This window comes from Siniperca chuatsi, linkage group LG1 (genome assembly GCF_020085105.1).
Source record: "Siniperca chuatsi isolate FFG_IHB_CAS linkage group LG1, ASM2008510v1, whole genome shotgun sequence".
Classification (NCBI taxonomy): Eukaryota; Metazoa; Chordata; class Actinopteri; order Centrarchiformes; family Sinipercidae; genus Siniperca; species Siniperca chuatsi.
This window is the reverse complement of record NC_058042.1, coordinates 15,676,166-15,692,256: the sequence shown is the minus strand read 5'-3', so window position 1 is coordinate 15,692,256 and position 16,091 is coordinate 15,676,166. Positions and strand designations below refer to the sequence as shown.

Here is a 16,091-nt window from a genome sequence, read left to right as displayed (position 1 = left end):
GGCTTTAAAGTAGTACTTAGTAGCACTTATAGTAGTGCAAATGTGAGTTTGTTGTCTATGTGTGTTAACTGTAAGGTCTGTCAGGTGACCTGTAGCAGGTTGTTTCCTTGCCAGCTGGGACGTGCTGCATCTTGTTGCGACCCTGTAATGCATCAAACGGATAGAGAAAATTAATTAGTACCCCATGATTTTTAAATGCTGCAAACCTACAAAATGGAAAACTACTACTATAATAGCTGATTATTTTGCCTGCATTGGCTGGAAAAAGAAGAAAATTACTGAAGACCCTGTTGTGTACACATTTTTCCCTTAGACTTTTTCTTTTGGTGAAACACAGAGGGTGGACTGCAGTGACTCAACATTTCGCCGTATCAATAAGGGCCTCTCTCTTTCCTCTGTCTGGTGTCACTAGTGGTGACTCTGAGTGGCTCCCCAGCCAAAGACCTGCTTTATCAAGCAGCCAATTTAACAAGACAGCTCCTTTCATGCTTGTTGGCTTCTCCAGTGGTAATGGATTTCCTCAATGAGTGTCTCCCTTTCTCCAGGTTTCACACTTTTCTCTCTGTACTGCTGGGCCTCACTCCAGATCAGATCTTTTGCCATTGACTTTGATTTCGTAAGGTAAGTGATCCATTGCTCCAGGCCTGACCAACATTGCCTGAAATCTCGCCTCACTTTGGCTCCCCATGCCAGATATTGTACACTCTAATGCAAAGTGAAGTAGCACGTCTAAATAGCCTGCCACTCCACCCCTTCCTCCCAACCCGCTCGCCTATGCCCACCCCACCTCCAAATCTCTCTCGTCACCTCCTTTGGTGTCTAAGCTAAGCTGCCCAGCTGGGACTCATTTCCAGTGTGTGTGTGTGTGTGTGTGTGTGTGTGTGGGGTGTAAACGATGCAGTGGTGATATTAAGGGGCATTAAACAAGTTGATGACATTTTTGTCACATTAATGAAGATTGGCACTTTAGAGGAAGGAGAATGAGGGACTGAACAGGCAGCTTCTACTGTACATAATGCCATTCACTCAAGTTTAAAAAATACTTGAGGGAACTTTTGAATATACTCCAGCCATTTATTTAAATTCTACAACATGAAAACCAATTTGTAGCTTTTGCATGATGAATTCCATTTGCACTGTGTTTCCAGCTCTAAGACTAATATATCAGTCTTGTTATTTTTAGTACACTAATAAATCTGTCTACTGCTGTTGCTGATTTCAGCCATCACGGCTGTTGCATTAATTGTAAATTAAACTTTGTGTGGTTTCCCCCCCAAATTTGGATCATTTTCAGAGCCTCCATTTGTCCTGTTAGGAAATGCAACCCAAGATGTGTAAAAACAGTGTGTATATTGTTTAATTGGCCAGCCCTATTGCTCATCCTGGGCCTCGTGCACACGCTACTAGGGGGGGTGTGTTTCTCAACAGGAAAGAATAAGCTCAGGCTCAAATCATAGCAAACGCAGACGATCTGGCTCTTCAAGGCACTAAATCGCTGCTGGCTGCCTTACACGCCAGCAGATGCCTTTGCTCAAAATGTAATCAAAGCCAAAAGCAAAGTGACAATGTATGAAGCAATAGACATTTCAATAACAATACCCTTCAATAACAGGAAAGGGAAAGGAGGGACCAAAGGGTGAAGAACCCGTGTGCGTAAAATATCTGGCATGTCAAACCACCCTTATCGAATCTTAACCATAAGAGAATAAAGCCCCTGGACTTTCACTCATCAACCATCACCATCCTACCGGCAGAGATGCACAGTCGTGTTGAACACAGAAGAATACCAATATTAATTATGTGAACTCTTTACTGACACCAACACACACAGTATAAAACCTTTTAAAGGGGATCCCACCCGTGTGTACCAAAAGAAGGTTGTTGATTGTTTACAGTCACAGTCACTAGAGAAACAGAAAGTAATCGATCGTAACCTGTAACATCGCCCTGACCCTGGGGAAGTCTGTACATGTTTATGTATCACATGTTTAACACTTGTAGCTGGCAACACTGCAGACCACTGCTCCTACTGGAATAAATTGTTGCTCAACCCAAACACAGCTCAACCCAAACCAAATTGCTGGAACACTTCAAACATGTTAGCTATATCTCTTATTTTAGCTAATTCATAAATGGAAGATGTGGAGCGAAAGGCTCAAAGCCACTGGTTTAAACATGTGGTTAACATATAAATAAAAATCAAAACCTGCGAGGTAGTTGCTTTCTCTTAACACATTAGCTCACAGGAAGACAACATCAGTTTAGCAGGGGGAGATGCATAGCAGCAAATTTGGCATTCCTGGACTGTGTGGTCTCTCTGAAAGAAGAGGGGGAGCCTTGAAATTGAGGTGTACAGAAAACCCACACACACAGAGATTCCTCATTATCACCATCCACTTAAGCATAAATTGGGCGTAATTCGAACTTTGCACCACCAAGTAGAGGAAATATCAAACATTGAGGCTAAAACAAGCGAACAGAAGCACATGCAAAAGGCTTTGAAAAGCTGCGGTCACCTTGTCTGGACCTTTTGTTAAAACCCAAACTGGGTCTGCAGAAAATAACAGAACAAAACAGAAAGCTAAACACAACACAAAATGGAACCACATCGTCAGGAGTATTACAGGACATGCCAGTATTTTTCAAACCTGAAAACACACTGTGGCAACACTTTCATCATGTCTACACAAAGAGGTGTAGCGTGAGCAGCACGTTAGCAGCAGCTTCAGTGCTCCGTCTGTGTCGACACAAGATGCGTTCAGGCACAGAATTATAGTGCGCTCACACCAGAAGCTTCATGAGCGCCACTGGGCGTTCTGGTCGCTGGCTGCTCCCTTTGAAAATTAATGAGTGCTGGCCGCTTTTGTAGCTCATGAAGCTTCTAGTGTGAGCGCATGGTTAGAGCTCCATGTACAAATCAATGGCACTGCACCTGTTGCGGCGACAAGCAGCTATAGTGGTGTTTCATTGTTTTTTATTGTGCAATGTGGATTTCTAATGTGGAAAGTAGATTTTTAACCTGTGTGTCGTGTGAATGGTGTTCTTACTAACCATCTTTTAACTACGTGAAGTCATCCTGGATGTAACGAGTGCTTTGTTTGAGTGTGGTTGCTCTTGGGACTGTTAGGAACTTTCAACAAAGCAACCAGCCTTACAGTCTCCAATACAGTCGTGACTTTCTCATCTGTTGCAGCAATTCAGTTTCTGGGACTTTGCCCGACAGCATTCCACCAGAGATTTGTAAATGTGGAGACGTCCATTCGAGGCGGCCGTCAGCAGTACAAGTGAGGAAGCGTGGCCAGAAAGGAGGAGTGCGACAGAGGCTACACAGACCCGGGCTGCGCCGCTTGCCACTTCCCTCTATTATCCTCGGAAACGCGCAGTCACTGAGGAATAAAGTCGACGAGTTGCAAGCGAATGTGAAGTGGATACCGGAGTATGAATTGGCCCTCTAGAGCAGGAAAGTTGAGTGCAAAGAGGTTGCTGTGTGGACAGAGGGTGCAAATTACAATACAGTTGATGTTATTTACATATTTTCCTGTTTTCATTATCAGACAATGGAACGAGTAGGAAATACCTTGCTTAAGAAATGAAATGGACTTAAAAACGCGGCTCAAATGCCTCCTGTGTAGACACATTGTAAACTGGTCTAACTTATGATGCAGACTATGTAGTTTAAAGCAAAGAAAAGGGACACATGCTTTAGTTTATTAATGTTTGATTCATGTTTACAGCACATAAAAAATGTACAGCCTTAATAACCCCAGTATGGTTCTTTGGTTCTGTACAGGAGGAAAGTCACAAATCTTGCAGCTGAAATTTGCCTTGCTAGGGCTAAATATTGTGTACCATGTGAAACATTGTTCACAAACTAATCTTAATAGCTTGTGTCGTCTGGTAAATTTGACGTTGAGTTTCAGTTATTTCAGGAGACACTCATCTTTAAAATCTGATTCTTGCTGTTTGCTGCCATCCACCACCGTCCCTTTCCTTCCCAATGTTAACGTCACTCTATGTCTGTCCTCTGTATACTTAGTCAGAGTAAATCCTGTGGTTGAGTGGAACACAAGCTCATGGTTTATGCTTCTTTTCTAACTACAGGGTTATACGGTGCTAACCCTCCGCCCTGATACCCACTGAGACAGGGAGGCAACATATGCTTCTGTGTGGTTCTGAGACATGTATTACAGCACACAGTTTCCACTGCAGCATAAATTGAATTTAATTATTTGTGCAAGAGTTTCTTTTATCAAAGTGTCATTGTGGGAATGGTCTCACTGTGGACTGCAAGCAAGAGACCTGTACTAACGCCATGTGCATCTTGATCTGAATCGCTTTTTGAATGTTAAGAAAAATTGTGATTTTTTTTTTTTTTTATAAATCATACAGCAGTTAATCCTTGAAATGTAAGTGCACAATATGTATGTAAATATAACCACGACAGTTATCCAATGACAACAAAACCTGGGCCCAAACTGAGTCTCTAACAACGTCCATTTCCCTTCCACATCTCACTTTCTGAATGTTCACTCATAATCATCATACCTATATGTGAGGCCTTGGATGGGAGAGTGAGTCACAAGAAACCAGATTACAACTGTTCTCGGGAGCCAATGTTATATTTCAAACCACACACCATTACATCCTTAAGTGTAGGAGTCACATTGAGAACACGAGCTCTGGAAAAATTGCATTACAATTTAGTGGACTAGTTGAAAGCTTTTAAAACCAGAGTCTTAATATGAAACAGACTGCAAAGTTTGATTTTGCTGCAGTGATTCCAGAAGTGAACATGTGTCTCAACAAGGTGCCAAATTTCTGACAACTCAGATATTCAGGGCTCCAACACCATTTATCCCCTGAATTAACAACATAAATGGACTGCAATAACTCATTCAAGAGTAACTTTTAAAAAAGTGAGTCAGATGATTTTTTCAGACAAGGGTTTTTACATCTTTTAAGCACAAAACCACATTGGAGATAACTGCCAAATCCTCAAATGAAATACTCTGTACTTAACTGCAAAGCCAATAAGATGATAAATTTTTACTTTTCAATATGATTTCAATTCACTCTTTCACTTTTCACGCATAATGCACCTTATATTTGAGAATGCAAACAGCCTAAATGTGAAACTTTACTATTTAATGAACTTTGATGTTCATTATTAAGATATTGTCGAGGCCCCATACGATTGGAACCGCATGTCTTCGTCCTCCTCTTTTCTTGTTTTCTTCCTTTTTCCTCTCATTCATATTCTTATTTTGTATCTGTCACTGTACATCTAATAACATAGAATTCCGAATTCTCTGTGACTGCTTGTGATCCCCCCCCCAACCTTTCTTTTGTGTCTATTCTTTGCATAATATCCATGACTGTTCACATTTTATTAGAATTTTTTTTATCTATGCATACAGTATATTCTACAGTTAAAATAGTTTTTAAACAAATGTTTCTGTGTGTTGATGATCAACAGAATGTAATGTTCTGAGTCACTGAGGGATGTCTTTGTTCTCAGAGTACTAATCACATGCTGGATTTTGGACTGAATTGTGTGTTTCAGCACAGATGCATTTGATTGAATTGTGATTACAAGTATTCCGGACATTCCTGTGATCTTTTCTCAGTGTTTTAGATTTGCTGGCCAGTACCAAGGCAGTGGCACATAATGAGGCATATTAGAATTACAGTAGATATTTAAAAGGCAGGGCAAATCAAAGGGCTTTGCCACCTCTGGGTGGAGGGTAATTGAGTTAGCCGGCTGTATTCTGTAGCTCTGTTGGACTGGGAGACAAAGCCACGCTAATCATGCCACTATAATTGATACTACGACTACTTTCTGTTCCATTGGTCATGCCATGGGCATTGCTGAAACCCTAACAATAGCATTATTCACAACTCCTCTAGAGTCTTACAGTTACACTGGTTCAATGCATGTTGAATACGCCATCTAATTAGATGAAAATAATAAAGATCATGGATTCAGTTCTGAGACTTAAACTCTAATCAGCTGTTTGGCGAGCCAGTGGGGATTCTCCATTGGCCTTATTGTGCAATAATTAAGCTTCTTCTCTTCTTTGCTGACTCAAATTTATAAATCCATTTTTACAGAATATGTTTTCACATAATGGCATTCTGTATCTTAAAGGTTCTACTACCTAGTATATGTAAAGGAGTCTTGTTACCTTCCTGAGAGAGGCATTCTCCAAGATGTACATGTACATCTTTAAATAGTTTGCATGTGCAAGTTTTACAATAGTTATCTGTGCTGAAAAATGTGAAAAAATACCTGCATGCTGCCTGTTCGTCGGGGCCAACACTCCATGAGATTGCATAAAGATTGCATCCCCTCCGAGTAGTGGGAATCCTTCCCGTCACTGTGACCTATAGGTAGAGAGATCTCCCACATTCCAGTGGGGTTTGTGACACTTTCAAAAATATATTCATCTTTTCACAGCCGTTCCTATCACAACTATCATTTTACATCATTAAGTTTTCAGTTCACTGTTGCCTTGTGGTCCAGAAACCTCCATGCCAATAAAGTCACATTAACCTGAACAAATAAAATTGCAATGGAGATACATGGGCCACTATCATCTTGAAAATAACACACAGAGCTTTCCAACAATTTGAAATCAGCTCTTTATCTTTTCGTTCCCATTGATTTGTTCAACTAATTTAATTTCATTGTGTGTTAGAAATAGTAATTGTGCAGCCTGCAGCCTGTAAGTGCTGATATTGATGGAGAAGATGTTTGGTGGAGCAGCACAGTACTGATTGAGGGCCTTCCCCTATCAAATACCGGACACTCCCATTTTCTGAAATCCATCCACCAAATTTTGATTATTTAAGAAAACTGATCCAATCCTGCACACGTGGGGCTCCTCAGCTTGTATGTTAATCTGCCCCAAAGTGGCTTAACTTTTGTAAGATAACATTGTTATTTACTGGAAGCCACTCTATTTTAGACAGGACATAGAATCGTTGGCAACATCTGTGTTATAGAAATAATTCAGAACCTCCTCTTGTCTATAACAAAAGCTTACAAATATGGCAGCTGTAGCTACTGTTTTGTGGACTGTGTACAAAACATGATCACGCCAACTTCAGTGTGCTAATTAATAGATACTGTATGTGCCAATGTAACATTCATCAGTGTGAACATCTCCTTTGATGCCTCATCGAGCAGAAAGCTCTTAAACAAAATGTTTGAAGTGTCTGCCTGTGTAATAATGATTTATAATTCTCTTGAACTAATGCAGAATTTGCTGGTCAAATTTTTTTAAAAATGAAAATAAATTGTGCCCGGAGGGTCAGGCCAAGATTCAAAAGAAGATCACCCAAGAGCAGCAAATGATTTAATAAGCCACCAGCTCCACTAGGGCATGGAGACGAGCAGAATGGAGAATTTTCAAAGTATGTCTAATTAACATCAGTTTATTACTATGTCAATCTCTGCTTCGACTAGAGTGTGAATGAGGGGAGGGTTTGGAAATGTAGAATGTTGCTTAAATATATGGAATAACGCTTAACTCCTTAGGTTAATATAAAAGTCTTAACCCAATCTGCGCACGGAGAAATATCCTTTTTTTCATGTTTCAATCTCGTCACAGCCAGACAAAATATGAATCTCATCACAGCTAAGCTTTTTTAGCTTTGTTGAAAAATCATTAAAAATAGAAAAAAACTTCCAAGATTTTTCCATCACCATTATTCCTCAAGGAATGAGTAAATGAATATTTAATATCACTTGCATCTATATGATTGCATAGTAATTATCAGAACCCAAATACTTGACAAGCTTGGTGTAATATAATTTGTAATATGTTAAATTTGCAGGGGAAACAATGTTGAATTCCTCAGACACCGTGTTTTAATCTTGTATTGGTTTTTCATCACCACCTCCGTGTCTACAGAGACAAGAAATATCCCCAACAGAGGGGAGCAAATCCTAAAGAATCACAAGTAAAAGCATTGAGCAACAGGAGCAATTAACAGGTCTCTTCTAACCTAGCTACAGAAAACGGAATGGTTTCTTGTTTCAGTAAATAGATACACAAATGGACCTTAATGGTGGCTTTATTAAACATCATGTAATATCCAAATTGGAACAAACAAATACTAAACAAACACAAATATGCAGGTGCATGCAAAAAATGTTCTCAAACGCGCACACACTATTCAGTTATACACTAAACAAAAGTTGGTAATCCATCAACATCACAAAACTCGTCTTAAGACGTTTCCTTACGCATCCTGTGTCATCCCCTCGTCTTTGGCTTCTTTTTGGTCAATACATGCCAAAATTCTAACTGTAACTTTTATAAATGCTTAAATGGCAGATTCTCATTTTAACAGCAGGGTTCCTTCAGTCTTATTTTTCCAAAAGTCTCCTGGATTGTCTTGGTGACTAAGTGACCCTTTTTATCTTGAGGGATAGTGGCAGCCCAGCCATGGTGGTGTGAAGTATAGGGATATTGCATCAGCTTATGGTCTGGACATTAAGTCATTTGTAGAGTCACCCACATGTTTCATAACATAGTTGAGTACCATAGGTAATTCATCCATGAAATCATAATTGGAATCACATTGAGATGCAAGAAGCAGCATTTAGAGCTTGACTGACAACAGCAACAGTGTGGAAACGCCAATAGGCATGTGCAAAGACTGGGTGCTTCTGCTACCTGCCAGTGTTGGACTCATTATTCAGTCAAGTAGTAATATATTAATCATTATTCATTACTCATTTCAAAAGTAATTGCTTTACTTATTACTTGCTGAGAGCAAATGTGTTACACAATTTGTCATATTATCTTTTTGTTACACCCCCATAATTGCATTAAACCTTACCCTCAAATATAATGATACGTTGTTTACTTGTGGGTTTTTGTGTGACTTTGGAAAGATAACTATGTGTCATTGATATCCAGTTATTTGATCAAATCATTTTCTGTCATTTCTTTTCAGGGCTGGCTTATAGTATAACTCGATAATGACTAATTGCAGAAAAGGTTTCATTTTTTTCAGCTATTTGATAACAAAGGAAAAAAGTTATGTTTATATTAATAATTGAAATAACAATTTATAGCATTACCTGACTGGAAAACATACAATATTTGTAATAAATAACTGAGAGGAAACGAGCCATTGGTTCTTTCAGTGCATGATCCATATGTCCACGTAAGTAGATTCGCTGTCATACCTCAGAGAATGCCTTGAGTGAGAGCAAAGATACTAAATCACCCCCCCACTCCATAACCCATTATACAAAACTAATACAGTTTTATTAAAAGAATCCAGATGAATGATTTAATGTTGCACTTTTGAATTGTAAAGTGGTATACATTATTATGATGGCACATTTGTTTGTTTCTTTTATCCCCCCACCCCCACCATCACATATTTACTGCTTGAAAGTCCCCTGGCACCCTTTCCTTAGAGTACAGTCATGTTTACAACAAAGCCCCCCCCCCCCCGTGCATTTACATAAATATATCCCTGCACCAATAGGAAGGCTGGAACAAAGTGGCTACATTCGTAAGGTAGCAGACTTTAATCCCCAACAGAAAAGGCAACATCCCCAAGTGCTTCTGCCTCTATGGCTTCATGTTAAATTCATGGTCCAGCAATGTGCACTGGCCAGTACACACTGATATACTGTATTTGCACTTGACCTCGGTGGGTGGGAAACTCTCCTGAACATGGTAATGATTTAACAGGAGGCTCATTTAAAAGCCACACATCCAGGAAACCCCAAGACAGTACTGCTGTACACAGGTAGTGTATTTAATTTCAGTGAATATCAAGATTAAACCAGATGGACTTCATGGACACGCACAGACACAAAAAGTAAGCCCACAGAGAAACTCTGGATGTGTAGTGTCTTTGGCCGGTGTATGGATAGTCATGGATCATGTGTTCACTCTAACCAAATATAACCAACCAAATTTATTTACTGCTTGTTCAGATATACATTGAATACGGAGTAATTAGTTGGAAATTTGGTGGAAGTTTTAGTCTATTTTAGTTTGTGTTAGTATAGTCTGACTGTGAGCAAGGAACTACTGCAAGCTGTTCAGATTGTTACCAGTAACATTTTTTTAATTTAGTCTGACTTGTCTTTTATGCAGATATTAATCCCTACAGGAATTCACATTCTTTCATTTGAAAAAACACACACACACACACACAAGAACCTGGATGATTTGTGTGAAGTTGCCATTTTGTCCGATCTACAAAATATTGCTGCAAAAAAAAAAGTTTAAATCCTAAGAATGCTTACATTTTTATCAACATAATTTTGAGCGCTTTGCTCGGCTCCTCATCTCTAATACTCTAACATTCTCATATTGGAACGTTTTCACTGGAAAAAGATGCGAAACCTCTGTGCACAGGGACAAGATGCTTCTGTAAGGCTTCTTCAGTTTGTAGCTGTTGTGCAGGTTGACTCACTTTGCTACAGAATGTGTTGAATGAGATGTTCTTTTGACATCGTTTTTCTTCACAACTATCTTAAAATTACCAAAACTACCGAGTTATTATATCAAATAATTAAATAAATTAATAATTTAATTTTTTCAACCAGACTATAATAATGTAAGCAAACATCTACATGGAGAAATATGCCTGTTTAACATTATAAGTGCACTTGCAGATTCCAAGTAGAAATCCATAGATCATATTATGAGACAGCTGCAACGATACCACCATAAAAAGCTACGCAAATCGTATTCATTGAATTACACAAATTACAGATGTAGCTCAAAACCTCTGAAAAAGTGATGATGAATCCCTTTTTTAACTTCTGGCTGATAATTCATCAGACTATACTGGCAAAGTATTGGGCTTGTGAAAAATGCATGAATTACTAATTAATGAGGCATTCTCGCAACATTTACATATTCATAAAGGTGTGTAATTCACATATGCATGAGAGAGCTGAGTGATAGCTTTGAGAGAATAACACATATTCCAAGAAAGAAACCTTTTATTTTGTTAAATTCTTCAAAAATCTGAGGGAGCAGAGATTCTTTTAAAAAAAACATTACGCATTTATTCTTCCCCACAGAAATGCAAGTAAACGCTTTGGGAGACAAATGCACTGAGGAGATGCAATGATGTGGAACAGTATGCAAAATTACATTTTCTGAAATAATGTCCCATGTGGATTTTCAAAAGTTCATTTAGCAACCCAGTGTCCCTAACAACTGTGCTTAGAAAATCTGATTGATTTACATAGACGGATAATATATTTTCAGTATCATCTCAGTTCAGCAAGGAGATATGCAATGCACTCTAAACAAAATAATCTATAACGTATGTTTTTTCTTTAATCCATTTATAAATAAATAAATCTGATACTGAATTGTTCAGTGGTCACATATTGCATTTAAAGTCTGAGCGTGTGACCTAGACATTACATTCAGTTGTTGTGTTCTCTTTGTTAACACATTGTCATCTCCTCTCTTGTTACCTTTCTTTGGTTTTAAATTGTAACCTTAAATCTTTCTGATGTTTAAAATAATTTAATAATAATCACTATTGGGATTAGTCATCATTATTTACTTTTTTCAGGATAGTTAAAATCAACCAGTAGCTGTGCCATGATGTCAGCCTTTTGGAGATAAACCCTTTCAGTGAAGCAGGTCCAAGATGGTTTGGCCGGAGTTGAGGCCTGTCCGTCTTCTGAAAGTGGCTCTCCATTGTTTCAACCTTCTCACAAGGGCTTTGTGAAAGCTGTCCCAAATATGGGTCAAAAAAGCACAAATAACATTCAGACGGCTCCTAGGCTTTCCTCACAGCTATGCACCAAAGAATGACAAGTCCAACAAAACCATGTCGAGGTTTTCACCCTGTGCCATTGTCTTTCCACATTAACTCCAAGCTGGGCCTTTTCAGCCAGGCCAGAGTTTTGTCAGGCCTACTCGGACACAGCCCAGCTCTAGCAGCAGGCTTGGCCTCTTCAAAATACCATGCAGAGTCTGATTCACTCCTTTGTTCCATTACAAAAAATGGCTCTTGGATACATTGTACAAAATGTCTAATGACAAAGAACACAAAGTAACAAGTAAGAATAGCCTCTGTGTCCAAGTGGACACATCAGTTTCAAAGTGAAATCCTTTGTGCTCCAGGGTATTGTTTTAGCCAAGAACAGGAAGTAAGAAAATTATATTTTCCAAGGCCACAAATTTCTAGGTGAAAAAAATTAGACAATCAATTAACTAAATAAAGACTTCTGATTTTAACTGAAAAAATAACATATGAAAAGGCAAATGACAATGATTTTTAGATACTGTAACCAGAACACCCAAATTGAAAAGGACCTTAAATGTCTTCCAAAAAAAAGTGAGGAATAAAATTATTCACAGAACATTAACGACAAATGAACTATTCTAGAACAAAAGAAAGGTGAAGTTCACTGAAGATGCAGTAAAGGTAACAACAAGGATGGCATTTCGGGATGCTTAAGTTTTAGTTTAACCTTGCAGGACTTTTGGAAGGCACTTCTGAGCATCAGGCGCAGGGTTTTGGCAGCTGCACAGGGAGCCTGGTGGGTCAGCCCTTCTCCGGGAGCTGCTACTCCACACTAATCTATTTTAAACCATCTGTGAAATTAGCAAGATTTCCTAAGTCCTTCACCTCCAAGGATTAAAACATTGCTAAGGGTCTAGACTGTTCTTACATACTGTTCTTATATACATGTTTGATGACTCTTGAGGTCAATCCCAAATTCTTTTCTTTCACCTGGGCTAGAAATAGATGGAAGTAAGCTGAAAATTACATGCCTGTAAAGAATATTAAACATCTGGTTGAGAGGTGTTTCTACAAGTGTGAAAACAGATACAGATTTTATTTAACATAATTTTAACTGATGGCTGAAAGTCAGAAAAAGAGAACATAGACAGGTGTTACATGTTCCTACACCCAGTAACATCATGGAGACCAAGTCTCAGCTGTTTTTAAAGAGCCATACCTAGGCACTGCAGTACCTCTGCCAACGGCAGTACAATAAAATCATGAGTCAACTCTAATGAGAAAATCAGATAAATAGCAGCTGTTCTTGGGGAAATGGTGCTGTCTGACAGATTCACAACGGCTGTAGCATTGAGCAGATCCTAATGAGTAAAATATTGTTCCAGGCGCCTCTCACTGCTCCCCTTCCTACCGGTGTTTAGTCATCAGAGTTGTGAAATAGCAGTCCTGCAGCTACACGACAGCATTGCTGTATTAATTATTATCTGCTGTTCAAACATACACATCTTTGTACAACAGTGACAGTTCATCCAAACAGGCCACTTACAAACAGCAGTATTACTCCCCATAGCTCACCAAGCCCCCAATTATTCACCCCAGCCTCTTATTTGGTTCGCACAGAAATCTATGGGTACAATGTGAAGCAAAAACAGCTCAAAGAAGATGAAAAAATGTCTGGCATATCACCAACTCAGCAGTGTTATAATTTTGTGCACTCACTTGCACAATAATGCATAGACAAATACACAAAGCACCAAGCTTTTCTCCATGCCATTAGTTGTCATGCAGGCTTGGAAAATTACTATAAGATTTATTGTGCAGAGGTATATGTCTAGTTTTCCATCTACTGCTGGAGAGCGCTTACACAGACATCTATTACAGACACTGCAGTTAAACTGTAGCTTTCATATGCTCTTGGGAAGGCAGCATACAGTACAATGGTAAAAGACTAAGTGATTGATGAGGACAACAAATGAAACAGGTTCCCCAAATCCTTAAAGACTTTAGTTCCAGAAACTTTGTTTATTGGTTTCCTTTTCTGTATAACAGTACAGCTAGCACAGAGCTGGAAGAAATCAGTAAAACATATGCTGACTTTGTAATAACACTGACACAAATTTTATTTGAAATATTTTACACCTTGCATCAAGAAAGACATTATTTAAAAAGGAGGCAGGGTGTAGAACTCAGAATAATTATGATGATAATGAGCAATAGATGGCAGAAATCCAGAGAAGAATGATGGACATAGTCTGGGCTTACAACTCTGAAGATGACCTCTGGCACACACACACACACACACACACACACACACACACACACAAAGAGCCATTACCTCTGAATGTCTGGTCAAGGATCCTTAGGACATGTGCATGTGCAGATTGTTCAACCACAGTGATCGGCTGGTGAGCAAATGTCCCTTTTGAAGTGAATCTTGCAAACTACACGTTATGTTGTGTTGTATCTGAAGGAATATCAAGGTGGTTTCCAGATTAAATTTTAAATTGCTGAAAATCTTTGATGCTGTGCCACCATACAATGTTTTGTTTTGCTTTTTATTTGTGTGTGCATGTGTGTCATATGTACCCTTCTGCGATGCATTATACCATGCTCACACTGGACACATCAAAAAGTTTATGTTCTCAAGTCCTCAAGTGTTTCTGCTCACTTGACAACTGCACATGGCATGTACCATTTCAATATAGAACAACTGAACAATTACTTAATTTTAGTTACGACCCTTAACATGTTCACAACAATCAGTAAAAGATGCATTATATATTATTTTGATGTACCCTACACAGTATTATGTTACAGGAATGCCTGGTTTCCACTCAGCGTCTACCTGTTCAGTTGGTAGAGGTTGTTTCTTTCTGTTCATCTTCGAAGACATTTTCAAGCCCCCCTTAGTCACACACCCTTGCACTCCCTCTGCACTACCTGCCGGATCTACTTATTTCCTTTGTCCCAGTTAGCAGTGCATCTGCCACCAGTCAGGCAAGCTGCTAATTAGTGGGCAGGTCACTAACTGATGGGGTTAGCAACTAGCTGGGAGACAACACTAAGGCCGTGTTCAGACTGATATTAGCACTGCGTTAAAAACGCAGCATACTACTTTCAATGAGACCATTGTGTTGGCCCAGCAAGGGCCCCAACGCAGAAGGCTCTGGCAGAAACCCACAAGTTCAAGATTTGCTGCAACGAAATGCAACACAGTCAAGCAATGCTGTGCACTGGCTGGTTAGATATATGCAAATTCATATTCCAGATACTTGAATAGACAGGTTACTTCATGGCGTAATTTTACTGTTTCCTCACAATTGTTCAGATGATGATAAAATCAAACCCATCAACCTATCATTAAAACTGGCTTTCCTGGATCATATTTCATCTTTTCACCAGTAACCTGAAGCAGCACACCTCTTGAATTTATTTTTAACCCAGTGCCATTTTTGGTCTGAACTCCCAGTAACTACTGAGGCTTAGGTCTCTGTCTTATGTAGGTTGAAATAGTAAAACAAAATTTAATGTAAGTCAAAATCTATCTCGAGTTCTTTTGACATCCGTTGACGTCAGAAATGGCCTGTGTAATGGCTGAAGTAAACTAGGCTGCTACAGCTGGCTACAGTGATACAGAGAACATTAGTGAAGGGGCTGAAATGGTCCAAAAACATACATGGACAGCGGACACGCACATGATTCTGTTTATACTGCATTGGAAGTCTGCATACACAGACGTGTTTGTTGGCACATGATCTACACAGTCATACATTCTGGGCTACATGCAGATATTGGCAGATGACATTTTAAGTCACACTGACCCGTGCGAATCCTCACGGTCATGTGAATGCAGAAAGTATAAATGGGATTTAAGTCGTTGATATGCCAGCACTATGACTAATAGATGGAAATGAACAACTTATGATCCTTACTATTAACCTTGTTTATATTTTTGGCATTGTGTATATTTTGGATTTTGGATATCTGTTGATTGATTTTTTTTTTTATACTTTTGCACTCTTTATATTTGCACTATTTCCTTCTTTGTACTGCAACTGCTGCACAGCAATTTCTCTTGGAATAAATAAAGTTATATCTTATCATATCAGATCTTATCTCATCTTAAAGTTAAAAATATGTGAGGTGTCCCTTTAAGTCATGTACAGTACTACCAGGTACAAATATGTAGTTTTGCTCAGACTACAACAAATTACCAGATGACCAGATTCTCGCCACAAAAGAGAGAACAGTTTGCATTCAGGCTACAAGCTTTTTGTATGATCAAATTATAGGTTTAGTGTATGATCAGATTGCACTAACAAGTAACAAGTAGTACA

General features: G+C 38.9%; 1 long non-coding RNA gene across 1 annotated transcript in view; it reads left to right on the top strand.

Moving 5' to 3' along the window:
* Positions 1 to 5,443, top strand: part of LOC122874127 — a 93,038-nt gene extending 87,595 nt beyond the window's left edge. The window contains exons 2-3 of the long non-coding RNA XR_006377567.1: positions 546 to 621; positions 3,194 to 5,443. This is a non-coding gene — a long non-coding RNA (uncharacterized LOC122874127). The remainder of the gene's footprint in view (positions 1 to 545; positions 622 to 3,193) is intronic.
* Positions 5,444 to 16,091: the final 10,648 nt, after the last annotated feature.